We start from the raw sequence: 15,310 nt of genomic DNA on the forward strand, positions 1-15,310 counted from the left end.
TTCTTTCTTTCTTTCTTTCTTTCTTTCTTTCTTTCTTTCTTGCTTTCTTGCTTTCTTGCTTTCTTGCTTTCTTTCTTGCTTTCTTTCTTGCTTTCTTTCTTGCTTTCTTTCATTATTTCTCTCATTTTTTCTATCTTCTAATTTTCTCTTCATTTCTTTACTTTTGGTGGAGACACTGGGTTTCCCTGTGAGTCCCTGTCTGTCATGGAACTTATTCTGTAGATCACGCTGTCTTTGAACTCAAAAAATCCATTCCTGTTCCTCCCAAGTGCTGGGTTTAAAGGCATGGCAAACAGGGCCTGGATATTCAGGCTATTGAGCACCCAAATTAAAAATCTAATTATTAAAAAAAATATTCAAGGACATGAAATAAAAAAAAGAAAGAAAGAAAGAAAGAAAGAAAGAAAGAAAGAAAGAAAGAAAGAAAGAAAGAAAGAAAGAGAAAAACATCCTCCCAAAAAATTCCCCCCAAAAAACATTTAAATATTAAAACACAAAACAAAATAAGACTTTGAAACCTAAATAAAACCCCAAAACCTAAAACACACTAAAATATAAAAAAAAAAACATAAAACACTAAAAATACAATAGAAGCTCCAAAACAAACAACAACAATAAAAACGTCCAAAACACTATTCTAAAGATTCTACAAACCCTTAAAAAAATCTTAAAGTCTAAAAAAAAAGGCAAAAATGTCATTAAAATTCTTCTTTTATTTCTTCCTTCCTTTCTTCCTTCCTTTTTCTCCCTCTCTCTCTTTCTTTCTTTCTTTCTCTCTTTCTTTCTTTCTTTCTTTCTTTCTTTCTTTCTTTCTTTCTTTCTTTCTTTCTTTCTTTCTTTCTTTCTTTCTTTCCATCCTTTTTCTGTCTGTGTGTCTGTATTTCCTTCCTTAATTCCTTTATTTTATTTTTATTTATTTTTTTTTAGGTTTTGGAGACTGTGGTTCTCTTCCTATCTCTTGGTCTCTTGGTGTCCTAGACCACATTCTGTAGACAGGCTGGCCTTGAACTCATAAATCCTCTACCTCTTTCTCACAAGTTTTGGGGTTAAAGGCATGGACCATCATTGCTTAGCAAACTTAAAACTCAGAAACACCAAAATTAAAACAATCAAATATAAATAAATATTCAATAATAACAAACAAACATACAAACTAATAAGAACATTGAAATAATAATAATAAAAAAATCCCTGATGCTTAAATAAAACCCAAAACCCTGAGAAAAATAAACAAAAAACAAACAAACAAAAAACTAAAAGTACATTGGAAGAATAAAATGAACAAACAAACAAAAATTCTAAAACTCTCTTCTAAAAATCCTAAATTCACCCCCCCCAAAAAAAAAATTGCACCAGAGGTCAAAAATGACCATGAAAAAATTATTTTTTCTTTCTTTCATTCTTTCTTTCCTTCCCTCCTTACTTTCCTTCATTCCTCCTTTCTTCCTCCCCTCCATCCGTCCCTCCCTCCCCATCCCCTCCCCACCCTCCCTCCCCTCCCTCCCTCCCCCTCCCTCCCTCCCTCCCCTTCCTTCCTTCCTTCCTTCCTACCTACCTTCCTTCTTTTCTTTCTTCCTTCCTTTCTTTCCTTCCTACATCTTTCTTTTTTAGTGTTTTTGCATACTGAGTTTCTCTTTGAATCTCTGCCTGTCTGGGACATCACTAGGTAGACCAGGTTGGCCTGGAACTCCAAATTCCCCTACCTTTTTCATACAAGTGCTTGGTTATAAGCATGTGCCAAAATTGCCTGGAAACACCAAAAATTAAAACCCACACAAATAAAAAAATATTCAAGAACAAGAAAAAACAAAACTAAAACTAAAACAAAAAACCTAAGAACATTAAAAAACTGAAAAAAAAAAAAACCAAAACAAAACAAAAAACAAAACAAAAAATTTAATCCTAAACTAAAAAACCCCTAAACTGTGAAACGAACGAAAAATACATTTTAAAAACATATGAAAAATACATTAGAAGCCGAAAAAAACAAAACAATACAAAACAAAACAAATAATACAGAAAAATTCTAAAACTCTTTTCTTAAAATCCAACACCCCACCCGAAAAAATCATAATAATAAAATAAAATAATATATTTCAAAAAAAACTAAGAATCCAAAAATGGTCCTAAAGTTCATTACTTACTTTCCTTCATTTTTTCTTTTTCTATTTCTGTATTACTTTATTTCTTTCTTTATCCTTCTTTCCTGTTTCACACTTTCTTTTTTTTTCCTCTCTCTGTCTCTCTGTCTCTCTGCTTCTCTCTGTCTCTGTCTCTCTGTCTCTCTCTCTCTGTCTCTGTCTCTGTCTCTGTCTCTGTCTCTCTCTCTCTCTCTCTCTTGTTTCTTTTTTCTGTTTTCAGTTTTGGGAACCTGGGGTAAATCTGTGTATCTCTGATTGTCCTGGAAGGCACCCTTTAGAACCCCGCTGGCCTACAACGTAAAATATATCCTACCCCCTTCCTCCCAAGTGCTGCATTAAAGTCATGGCCATCATTACCTGGCATCTGTAAAACTATGGAAAACCAAAATTAAAATAACAAAAATTGTATAAATATTAAAGAACACACACACAGAGACAAACACACACACATACAAATATAAAAAAATTAAAAACCTAAGAAAAACATTAAAATAGTAATAATAATTAAAAAAAAAAAAACTAGTCCTAAACAAACCCCACCTCTCTACAACAGAGTATAATTCTTTAAAAAAACTAGAGAAAACACTAAAAGCACACTGGTATACTGAAAAAAAAAATAATAAACACTTATATAAAACTCTAAACCATTAAATATAGCTAAAATTCTAAAAAAAAAAAAAGAAAGGAAATGAAGCTAAAAATGTCCCTAAAACTTTTTACATTCTTTGTTAATTTTATTCCTTCATTTTTCTTCTCTGCTTCCTTCTTAATTACTTTCCTTCTTTCTCTCTCTTTCTATCTCTTTCTTTCTTTCCTTCTTTCTTTTTCCTTCCTTTCTTTCTTCTTCTTTCTTTCTTTCTTCTTTCTTTCTTTTCTTTTCTTTCTTTCTTTCTTCCTTCCTTCCTTCCTTCCTCCTTCCTTCCTTCCTTCCTTCCTTCCTTCCTTCCTTCCTTCCTTCCTTCTTTCTTTCTTCTTTCTTTCTTTCTTTCTTTCTTTCTTTCTTCCTACCTTATTTCTTTTCTTCCTTCTTTCCTTCCTTTTCCTTGTATCTATCTATCTATCTATCTATCTATCTATCTATCTATCTATCTATCATCTATCTATCTATCTGTTTCTTTCTTTCTTATCCCGAGCTTTTGTCCCCGCCAGCAAGAACACACTCAGGACAACCGGAATCTTCTGCAGCAAAGCTTTATTGCTCACTTCTCAGGAAGATCCCGACCCCAGAAAATGGAGTCCCTTATATAGCACTCAGCCATGACGTTTTAGCACCTGATGTGGCGTGACAGCTGTTGATTCATTGCTCGCCCATCACACCATTATTACACCCCGAGAATGGGCAATGACTAGGAGTGAGTTCACTCTCGCACTTCCGCACAAGGCTTGTTTACTAGTTAGTCACAGCGGAGGCCAGCGCCATCTTATAATGGTGATTGCTCGCGGCACGCACACGGCTCTCCACAGCGTTTGCTCGGTGCACGGCTTTCCACATCTCCCCTTTTTATTTTATTAAATTGAGGCTGGACTAGGTCTGTGTAATTATGCCCATCCACTGTGGCTCCTGTCTTAGGTCGTTCCTCGAATGTCACAGCCTTTCCTGTCATAGGGTAACCCTATTGCCACTGGGCCCCGTGTCTTAGGATGATCTTTGCATGAGGAAAGTTGCCCGTCCCTGGATACCGCAGTGCTATGTGACAGTAACTACTAAATGACCTATGGTGAACTCTACAAAAGAGGCCTGCCACCAATTTCAACTAATTTTTGAGCATAGATAGCCAGATTTCGGGGGGGGCCCCTTGCTCAATGGCAGCAAGTGCTTGAGCTATCACAACCTTGTCACGTGTTTGTTGGGTTCTGAGCTTGCAAACAAACCAGAGCATGAACACAAGTCCACAGTAGGTGGCAACACCAAATAAACCCACCCCCACCCATTCCTTAAAATAAGAAAATGCAGATGAAATCCAGGAGGAGAGGCCCTCTGTCAATGACAGGTCCACTCGCTTTGAGTTGATCTTTAAAACTGCCACCCTCAGGGCCTCAAGAGTCTCAACGAATCCCTCAGACCAATTTCCTGCAAGATACAAGGAAAGCTGTCTAGACAGATTAGCTGCATAAGTAAAATTTTCATATTGGACACTGGTAATACACAGGGCTTCCAGTTTTCTTTCACAACCCAACTGGGCCATCTGGTATAGAACTCCTATCTGTTCTTCTGCCAGGTCAAGGCGCTGATTCAATATCATCAGCCCTCCCTTTAACTTGGTACTAGCAGAATTTTGGATAGTGATGTCATCAGCCAGATCTGCTGAAAGCTGACTTAATTTTGTGCCTGATTGAACCGTACTAGCCATAGCATACCCTGCACCTGTAGCAGCAGCTGCACTGGCTGAAATTGCTATGATCATAGCAGCAGTAATTCCAAAATCTCTTTTTTGTCGAAACAGAGATAAGGTGGAGGGTGTTTCCACCAGAACAGGGATCCAACGTGGGATCCGTGCTACCATGGCACGGGTGTTCTTTGTTATGTCCCAAAATTGAGAAATCCAACAAGAATCATTGGAACAGACTTCAAATGAATCATTTGAAAGAATAAACAAGAAAGGGGGGGTAAAACACAGACTGGGGTAGATGGATAATTAATCTGGTTTACCAAAGTTTTATTGAACCCAGTGATCTCTACACTGGTATTAGTATATCCATAAGAGTCCTGGGAGGCAGCATGTATTCCCCAATACTGAGCAAATCTTGAGATGCCAGTAAAAGAAGCCTTTCCAACTGCTCCTCCCTGGATAAAGATCAAAGGATTGAGTTCTGTACAACTGCCATTGACTCCACAAAGCACCCACTTGTGAAAGGGATGCATTCTAAAGTCCTGTATGAAAAGTCCCTTTTTCATAACAAATTCCTTCTCTGGATCATCTATCATGTTGGGAGAAAAGGAAAAGGTTTTATTCTGATCTGCCGAACGAGTGATGGAGGATTGACAATCAGACCAAGGCAGTATCAGCCCTTCATCTTCCAAGCTACAATGAGGGGCTATTTTTGGTTGGTGGGGACGTTCTTTGTCTGAAAAGTTAGGTGATAGAAATGTACCATTAACCCAAATTGCCTCCTGCCAAAAGGTCCGATTTGTAAAGGTTATATCTGCGTTGGAAGTATCTTGGGTTGTGCTTACCCAACATCCTCGGTGCTCATTAAACTTCCCCAAAGCTCGAGCTGTGAGGTTGATACATTTTCCTGGTCCATTAATTTGAAAACATAAAGAACCCTGTTCTAATAAAGAGCAATTTTCCCCTAATGGTGCTCGGGTGGGATCATAGGGTAGATATGGTAAATCTAATGTTTTATTAGTAGTAAAGAATTTTGGAAAAACTATAGCATTATGGCGAACTGGCATTGGTTTAGGGAAAGTCGAGAGAATGGCCCATCTCTGTTCGCCCCTCATACTAGGAACCTGAGACAGGTTCAGCATTGTCAGGATCAGGAGCAGTCCTCGGGAGGTCTGCATCTTCTGCACCATCCTTGATTACTATCTTGCGGGTGAGTCGTTCCAACAGCCAAAATGGGTTGTCGTTACTCTGTGGAAAAACACAAACACCTCCCCTGGATCTTATCAAAATAGGATCCGGGCCTTTCCACAGACCAGTTAAGACATCCTTCCATTTTACCATTTCTTTTGGTCTATCAGGGTCTGAGCTATGTAGATCAGCTGCAGAGCGACCTTGCTCGTCAAGATTCAAAAAATTAAGTGTAAAGAGTGCCATAGATACAGCTACTCTTGGCACTGAGGGCAGAGTCTCATCAACTCTCCCTTTTTGTTTTATAAGATAAGACTTGAGTGTACAGTGGGCACGTTCCACAATGCCTTGTCCTTGAGGATTATAAGGAAGGCCAGTCAAGTGAGTGACATCCATTTGATGACAAATTGCTGAAATTTAGTAGAGGTATATGCTGGCCCATTATCATCAGTTTTAAGAATTGTGAGCTTGCCCGAAGCACTCCATGCTTCTAAACAGTGCTGTATAACATGAGAGGCTTTCTCACCTGTTAAAGGTGTAGCAAACATAACACCAGAGTAGGTGTCAATGGAAACATGTAAATATTGATTTCTTCCAAAGGAGGAAATATGAGTGACATCCATTTGCCAGACCTGTAATGGTCTGATGCCTCGGGGATTTACCCCTACATGAGGAGTAGGCAGAAATTGACAACAGTTTTGACATTGGGTGACAATGTCAGGAGCTTCTTTCCTGGTTAAAGTGAAACGGCGGCGTAATGTTTCAGCCGTCACATGGAAGCGTTTATGAAACTCCCTTGCAGCCTCTGCCTGCGAGGACAGAGCAGCAGCCACGATTCTAGTAGCTTTGTCTGCCAAGTCATTTCCATGAGACATGGGGCCAGGAAGGCCAGAATGAGCCCTAACATGAGTAATATACAGAAGATGTCTTCTATGTAACAAGGCTGACTGAATTTGCTGAAAAATGTGAGCAAGCTTGCTAGAGGGTCTAATTAAGCCAGCAACTTCAAGCATATTAACTGCATTGACCACATATGAGGAATCAGATAAAATATTGAGCGGTCCCGGAAAAGTTTCAAGGACTTCTAGAACTACCAAACACTCTATAACCTGGGGTGACGTCTCATTATATTGTTTAGATGTTACTTGGCCATTTACTACATATGCACCTCTGCCAGATTTGGATCCATCTGTATACACTACTACCCTATCCGGAAGTGGGTGTTTGGCTGTTATTACTGGAAACACTATGGCTTGGCTTAAGGCAAATTGTAAAATTGGATGTTTTGGATAATGATTATCAATTTGTCCTGAATAAGAGGCAACCAAGACTGCCCAATCATTAGTTGTTGCTGCCAGGGTTTGAACTTGAGCAGAAGTATAAGGTACGATTAGCATATGAGGTTCTTTCCCAAAATAAGTAATAGCTGCTTTTATCCCCCTAAATGCAAGTTGAGCAACTGCATTAGGATACCACTCAATGATTTTTGTAGGGGAAGCATTAGGATGGACCCACAATAAGGGTCCTTTTTGCCATAAGACTGCTGTTGGTAACTGTGCAGTTTTCAATATGCACAATTCAAATGACTTCGACTCCTCAATGCATTGTAATTAAGCATCTTGTAAGGCCTTTTCTATCGTTTGTAAAGCTTGACATGCAGCTGGGGTAAGTGCTCTGTGGGAGGAGATGTTCGTATCTCCCTCTAATATGTCAAATAAGGGCTTTAATTCTGCTGATGGAATTTTCAAAAATGGTCTTAGCCAATTAATATCTCCTAGCAATTTTTGGAAATCTTTCAAGGTATGTAGTTGATCTTTGCGAATCTCTAATTTTTGAGGAACAATTTTGTCAGGATAAATGAGTGACCCTAGGAAGGCTCCCATTTGAGCAACTTGCACCTTTTCAGTGGCCACCTGCAATCCCCATTGCCCTAACATTTTTATTAATATAGGGTATGCATCTTGCAATAATTGTGAATTTTTATGGCAAATCAGAATGTCATCCATATAACTTATCACCTGTAATGATGGAAAATGCTCTCTAACTGACTTAAGTGCCAATTGCACATACAGTTGACACATGGTGGGACTATTCGCCATCCCCTGAGGTAGGACCTTCCATTGGTATCTTTGATCCGGCTCTAAATGATTAATGGCTGGGTTGGTAAATGCAAATCTTTGCCTATCTTGAGGGCATAAAGGTATAGAGAAAAAGCAATCTTTAATATCTATAATTATAATTTCCCAATTTTGGAGTAAGGCAGAAAGCAATGGTAGCCCTCGCTGAACTGGTCCAAATAGATGCATTTGTGCATTAATAGCTCTAAGATCATGTAATAAGAGCCATTTGCCAGATTTTTTTCTTAATTACAAAAATAGGTGTATTCCAGGGTGAGGTAGAGGGCTCTAAATGACCCAAGTGTAGCTGTTCAGAAATTAGTTTTGTAGCTGCTTCTAACTTTTCAGAGGAGAGAGGCCATTGAGGAACCCATGCAACTTCCTCTGTAAGCCATGGTATGGGCATGGAGCCCTCAACGGCCCCTAGAAAAAAAACCCAAACCTTGTCTCCCATTATTACCTTTTTGAGGGATAGGTTCAAATTTACCCTGCTCTCCTTTCCCTAATCCCCTTCCTTCTTTATAGCCCATTTTCTTCATTATTTGAACAGCTTGTGGCAAGTATTCATTAGTCAAAGTCATTCCTAGTGCCTGTAAGATGTCTCTTCCCCAGAGATTTACAGGGAGTGGTAAAACATAGGGAGTGAATCGTCCTGTTTGACCTTCAGGAGCTGTCCAGCTCAAAGAACGGGAACTAATAGTGGGACAGGACTGATAACCTAAACCTTGCAAAGAACGTGATGACTGAGTAACGGGCCAAGTTTTTGGCCACCATTGGGAAGAAAGGATACTTTTATCTGCTCCTGTGCCTAAAATCCCTTTAAATTGTTTTCCTTCTATAACTAATTCTAAGAATGGCCTGGAGTCAAGAGGCATCACTAAGTAAGCAGAATCATTTCCAGTAGAACCAATCCCTCTGGTAGCTCGAGGGACACCAGAGGAAGGAAAACAGCCATGTGGGCTTGGCAAAATTATTAACTGAGCTATTCTATCCCCTTGTGAAATAGAAAAGACACCCTGAGGACAGGAACAGAAGAGAACTTGAAGTTCCCCTTCATAGTCTTGATCTACGACTCCAGGGTGAACAATAAGACCTTGTAAGGTAAGGGAGGCCCAGCCCAATATTAGGCCAACACTCCCGGATGGCAGAGGTCCTTTATAGTCAGTAGGAATAGGCTGTACCCCCATTTGGGGCATTAGCATGAATCGGTTGGTGGTACGGAGGTCTACCCAGCTGATTCTTCTGTTGCCCTGAGGACTGTGGGGTCCACCTTTTGCCTGTCGAGGTCCCATATGTTTTCGGGCCCTGAGACCTGAGGGCCATGTACTGGTTTTTTGGAATGGTCTCATTATCTACTGCTTGAGGGAATCCTGGCTGCAGGGGCCTGCCTCGAATGTCCCTGACTAAACAACAATCTCTAGCCCAATGATATCTTTTTCCAAACTTAGTCCACAGTCCTGGTGCTCTCCTTTTGACAAGGGCTCTACAGTCCTTTTTTAAGTGTCCCGGTTTGCCACAATTATTGCAGCGTTTGAACTCAGCCATGTCAGGGTGTTTTTGCCCTTGTAGAATGGCAGCTGCTAAACCTGCATTAGTGAGTGGCCCTCCAAGCTCAAGGCAAACCTTCAACCAATCCTGCAGTCCCTTGCTCTTTCTAGGTGTAATAGCCGCCCTGCATTCCTGGGTAGCCTGTTCATAGATCAACTGTTCAATTAAAGGCATAGCTGTATCTGGGTCCCCAAAAATTCTCCCTGTGGTTTCTGTCATTCTAGCCACAAAATCTGAGAATGACTCCTGTGCGCCCTGGGTGATCTTGGTCAAATGCCCACTTGCCTCTCCCTTCTTAGAGAGTGTCTTCCATGCCTTAACTGCAGCAGCTGAGATCTGAGCATAGGCTCCCCAATGGTAATTTGTCTGGTTATTAGCGTGTTGTCCCTGACCTGTAAGCAACTCAAAAGTCCATGTTCCTTGGTCCCCTTCAACATTGGCATTGGCCCTTGCCTGTGCTTGGCAGGAGTCTTGCCACAAAGTTTTCCATTCTAAATACATTCCCATGTTAGGAGATGCGGCTTTTACTACGGTCATCCAATCGCCGGTGGTCATTGCCAGAGTCGCAAGCCTTTCGACTTGGGCTACAGTAAAGTTGGCATTGACTCCATAGTTACGAACTGACTCTGCTAGTTCTTTAATCTGTATATACTCCACTGGGGCATGAACGCATCCGCCCTCTGTGCCTTCAAAGACTGGGAACGCTTGCTGCACTTTTCTCTGTTCCTCTTTTGAAATGAATGAGTCTGATTGATACCTCTGCACATAGGGCGGAGGTGTACTAGGACCCAGAGGTTGCAGATCTGAAGATCGCATAGTGATTTGACATTTGTCTCTAGCTACTTTTGCTTTCTTTATGTTATTCTGTGACTGATTAGCTCGTCTTTCATCTGGCTGGTATATTTCTTCCTCTAAGTCTGTCTCCTCAGAGGAGCTAAGTTCCTTATCCAATTCTGAGCTACTGACAGCTAGTGCCTTAAACTCATCTAATGGCGGGTAGAGGCTCCTTTCCTTATGTGCCTCTCCAGTTCTTTCTCTCTTCTTCTCTCCATTTCCATCCCTTTTTCTAATCTCTCCCAAGGCATTCTTTCCTTTATATCTCTTTTCCTCGGGCTCAAGGCCCGTGGAAAGGCCTAAATTCTTTGGTGCACCTTGTTTCGTTCCAACTTTCAATCTCTCTCCCCACTCTGCCTCTGATAGACTGTCTTGAATTTCGTTCAAAATCTTCTGCCCTGCTTCTACCATCTGCTGACAATCCTCATCTGTTAAGCACGATCTCACCAATTTCCATAACGGCATGATCCCTGCTTTAAGTTTGCCGTTCTGCTGTTCCCTAACTAGATCTCCTTTCAGTTTGTCCCAAGAGGTGACAGTTAACGAACCTGAGCAAGCATACCATGGTGCCACATGGTCTACCTCCCTGACAAATGCCTCTATACTCTTAGTGGCGAATTTAGGCCACACTGCTTCAGGACCGACCTTAATGGCACTACTACAGAGTGAGAAATTCCCATACTGCCGCTATCCAGTCCTGACGGTGACTGAAACTAGTCGCTGTCCAGGCACTGTCCAGGTGCTGTCTGAGCCTGACTGCGACTGGGAACCAGTCAGCAGTTCCATCGGTGGAAGCAAAACGAAACCGAAAGGGAAAGTGTAATCGCTGTGCAAACAATCAAAAGGGCATCTAACTCTGGAGAAATTTCAAGACTATACTTACCTTGCAGAGCTGTAATGTCCTGCAGTTCTGGTTCCACCCCACAAACGAGGGATCTTCCTTGCGCCGGTGTGATGGTATAAAGTCCCCGGGTCTTCGGCGCCACGTATCCTGAGCTTTTGTCCCCGCCGGCAAGAACACACTCAGGACAACCAGAATCTTCTGCGGCAAAGCTTTATTGCTTACTTCTCAGGAAGATCCCGACCCCAGAAAATGGAGTCCCTTTTATAGCACTCAGCCATGACGTTTCAGCACCTGATGTGGCGTGACAGCTGTTGATTCGTTGCTCGCCCATCACACCACTATTACACCCCGAAAATGGGCAGTGACAAGGAGTGATTTCACTCTCGCACTTGCCCACAAGGCTTGTTTACTAGTTAGTCACAGCGTAGGCCAGCTGCATCTTATAATGGTGATTGCTCGCAACATGCGCAAGGCTCTCCACAGCGATTGCTCGCTGCATGGCTTTCCACACTTTCTATCTTTCTTTCTTTCTTTCTTTCTTTCTTTCTTTCTTTCTTTCTTTCTTTCTTTCTTTCTTCCTTTCTTTCTTTCTTTCTTTCTTTTCTCATTTTATTTCATTTCATTTGTTTTTTGAGTTTTTTCTAGACTGGGTTTCTCTCTGTATCTTTACCTGTCCTGAAGCTCCCTCTTTAGATCAGGCTGGCCTCAAACTCAGAAATTTGCCTGCTTCTGTCTCCCCAGTGCTGGAATTAAATGCAAGGGCCATCAGTGCCCGGGGACCCTAAAATACTTAATAAACACTTTTAAAAACAAAAACTACAATTCTAAAAAAAAAAAAAAACAACAACAACAACAAAAAAGCAAGAACTCTAATAAACCCCCAAAATTCTAAAACACTAAAAATTGCCCTAAAATTCAACAAAAACTCAAGAACCCTAAAAAGACCCCAAAAAGTATAAAACTATAAAAAAAAAACACTATGGCATTAAAAAATTGCCCAAAACACTGAGAAAAATCCTAAAATCATCTTTTACAGGAAAGAATCCTTAAGAAAATAAAATAAAAATATAAATTGAAATAAAAATAAAATCCTTAATAAAAACTTTTTAAAAACGTAAAAAAACCCTCAAAAATTCTAATTTTTTTAAAAACCCTTAAACAACCTAAAATAATAATAAAAAATCTCTAGAACCCTAAAAGACATGAAAAACCCTTAACCCTAAAAAAACATATAATGTTAAAAAACGATCCTTCTAGAAACATAAAAAGCTATAAAACTAAAGCTCAAAAATCTAAAAATAAATAAATAAATAAATAAATAAATAAATAAATAAATAAATCTTAGAAGAAGACATAAAAGAACCCTAAATTACTAAAACACCCTAAAATACTTTTTAAAAAGCTAAAAAAAAAGCCCTAAAACACTAAAAACAAACAAAAAAAATTAACTCTGAAAAAAATCAAGAACTCTAAAAAGATTGTGCCAGAATCCCTAAAACCATAAAAATCCTAAATTAAAAACCAAAAACTCTAAAAATACATCAAAACCCTGAAACTCTTGAAAAACCCTAAATTCCTATTTAAAAAAAAAAAAATACAAAACCTTAAAATTCTAAATGAAATCTTGAATCCCTAAAAAGTGTCCTAAATCCCTAAAAAAAAAAAATAAAAAAACCTTAAAAGTATTGTTAAAAAAAAAACTCAAAGAACCTAAAAACCCTAAAACTCTAAAACAAAAATAGAACCTGAAACCATTAAAAACAAACAAACAAATAAACAAACAAAAACCTAAAAACTTTAAAAAAAAATTAAAAATCCTTTGAAAAAAACCTAAAATGACCCTAAAAACATTAAAAGTATACAAAGAAAATCTCGAAGCTTTAAAAAAATCATATAAATGTAAATGTAAATATACATACACCTACATCTACACCTACACATACACATATATTGTTTTTTTAGAACAGCATTTTAGAGATTTTAGGCGTTAAGTGTTTGAGTATATGTATAGTGTTTTTTTTTTTTTTCTTTGTTTATTAAGAACCAGGTCAGCCTGGTGTACAGACTGATTTCCATGACTGCCAGGGTATACACAGAGAAACCCAGTCAACAAAATCACACACAAATTAAAAAAAAAAAAAAAAGAAAGAAAGAAGGATTTAAAGATAGAAAGATATAAAGAAAGAAGGAAAGAGAGACAGAAACATAGAAATAGAAAGATAGAATTACATAGATAGATAGATAGATAGATAGATAGATAGATAGATAGATAGAGAGATGATAGATAGATAGATAGATAGATAGATAGATAGACAGAAAGACAGACAGACAGATAGACAGACAAAATATATATATATATTCAAGGACATTTCGGCTACTTGTGTATTTATTTTAGATTTCTAGAATTTTTAAAATGTTTGAATAGTTTTTACAAGAGTGATTTAGAGTTTTTGTTGTTGTTTCATTTTTGTTTGTTTGTTTGTTTGTTTTTGTTTTGTTTTCAGGCTTCTAGTGTATTTTTGCAGTTTTTTCTTTGTTCTTTTTAGTGTAATTTCGGATTTGGGGTTTAATTTAGGCTTTATTTTACTTCATGTTCTTTTTAACATTTTACTGTATTGCTTAGGGTTGTTATTGTTTTTGTTCAAGCGTCTAGTGTATTTTTAGTGTTTTTTTTTTCATTTTAATCACTTTATTGTATTTTTGGATTTGTGGTTAAATTGAGTTTTTCTTTTACTTCATTTTTTAGTACATTACTGTATTGCTTAGGGTTCTGTTGTTGTTGTTGTTTTTATACTTAAATTTTTTTTTTAATATTTAGGTTTTGATATTTGAGGTTTCAACGTTTTGGGTTTGCCAGGCAATGTTTGACTATATCTTTAACCCAAGCAATTGGGAGAGAGAGGTAGGTATTTTTTTTTACTTAAAGTTCAGCAAGGTGTCTACATGAAGCTGGAAGACAACCAGAGATACACAGAGAAATCCATTCTCTAAAACTCAAGAGAGAGTGAGAGAGAGAGAGAGAGAGAGAGAGAGAGAGAGAGAGAGAGAGAAAGAAACAAAAAACAAAGACAAAAAGAAAGAACAAAGAAAGAAACAAAGAAACAAAGAAAAAAAGAAACACATAGGAAAGAAGGTAGGAAGGAAGGAAGGAAGGAAGGAAGGAAGGAAGGAAGGAAGGAAGGAAGGAAGGAAGGAAAGAAAGAAGGAAAGAAGGAAAGAAGGAAAGAAGGAAAGAAGGAAAGAAGGAAAGAAGGAAAGAAGGAAAGAAGGAAAGAAGGAAAGAAGGAAGACAGAAGGAAAGATAAAAATAAAAGAAAGGAAGAAAGAAAGAAAGAAAGAAAGAAAGAAAGAAAGAAAGAAAGAAAGAAAGAAAGGAAGGAAGGAAGGAAGGAAGGAAGGAAGGAAGGAAGGAAGGAAGGACGGAAGAAAGGCAGGCAGACAGGCAAATGGTAAGTCAGGCAGGCAGGCAAATTGTCAGATAGGTAGAAAGAGAGAGAGAGACAGTGAGAGAGAGAGAGAGAGAGAGAGAGAGAGAGAGAAAGAGACAGAGACAGAGAGACAAATAGCCAGAGAGAGAGAGACAGACAGAGACAGAGAGAGAAAGAGAGGAGAGAGAGAGGGGAGAGAGAGGAGGGAGAGGAAGGAATGAAGGATAAAAGCAAGGAAGGGAAGAAGGAAGGCAAGAAAAAATGCAGGCAGGCAGATAGACTGATAGGTCGAGAGAGAGAGAGAGAGAGAGAGAGAGAGAGAGAGAGAGCAAGAGAGAGAGGGAAGGGGTAAGAGAGAGAGACAGAGACAGAGAGAGAGAAAAAGGGAGAAAGAGACATGGAGAGAAAGAAAGAAAAAGAGAAAAAGAGAAAGATAGAAAAACAGAAAGATAGAATGACAGAATTTATTAAATAAATGAATGAATGAACGAACGAACGAACGAACGAACAAACAAACAAACAAACAAACAAACAAACAAACAAACAAATAAATAAATAAATAAATAAATAAATGTTTTAGGGGAATTTTGGCTTCTTACATATTCTTTTCAGATTTCTAGATTATTTTAAAGTTTTGGAGTGTTTTTAAAGAGTGATTTAGAGTTTTTGTTTTGCTTTGTTTTGTTTTCAGGCTTCCAGTGTATTTTTATTGTTTTTTTCTTTGTTTAAATGACTTTAGTGTATTTTAGTGTTTGGGACTTAATTAGGCTTCATTTGACTTCAGTTTTTTAGCATTTACAGTATTTCTTACGGATTGTTGTTTTTGTTGTTGTTGTTTTTTTTTATTTTTACTAAAAAACATTAGGGTTTTATATTTGGT

This window comes from Mus caroli, unplaced genomic scaffold (assembly GCF_978045245.1).
Source record: "Mus caroli unplaced genomic scaffold, Mus_caroli_1 scaffold_49, whole genome shotgun sequence".
NCBI classification, from domain to species: Eukaryota; Metazoa; Chordata; class Mammalia; order Rodentia; family Muridae; genus Mus; species Mus caroli.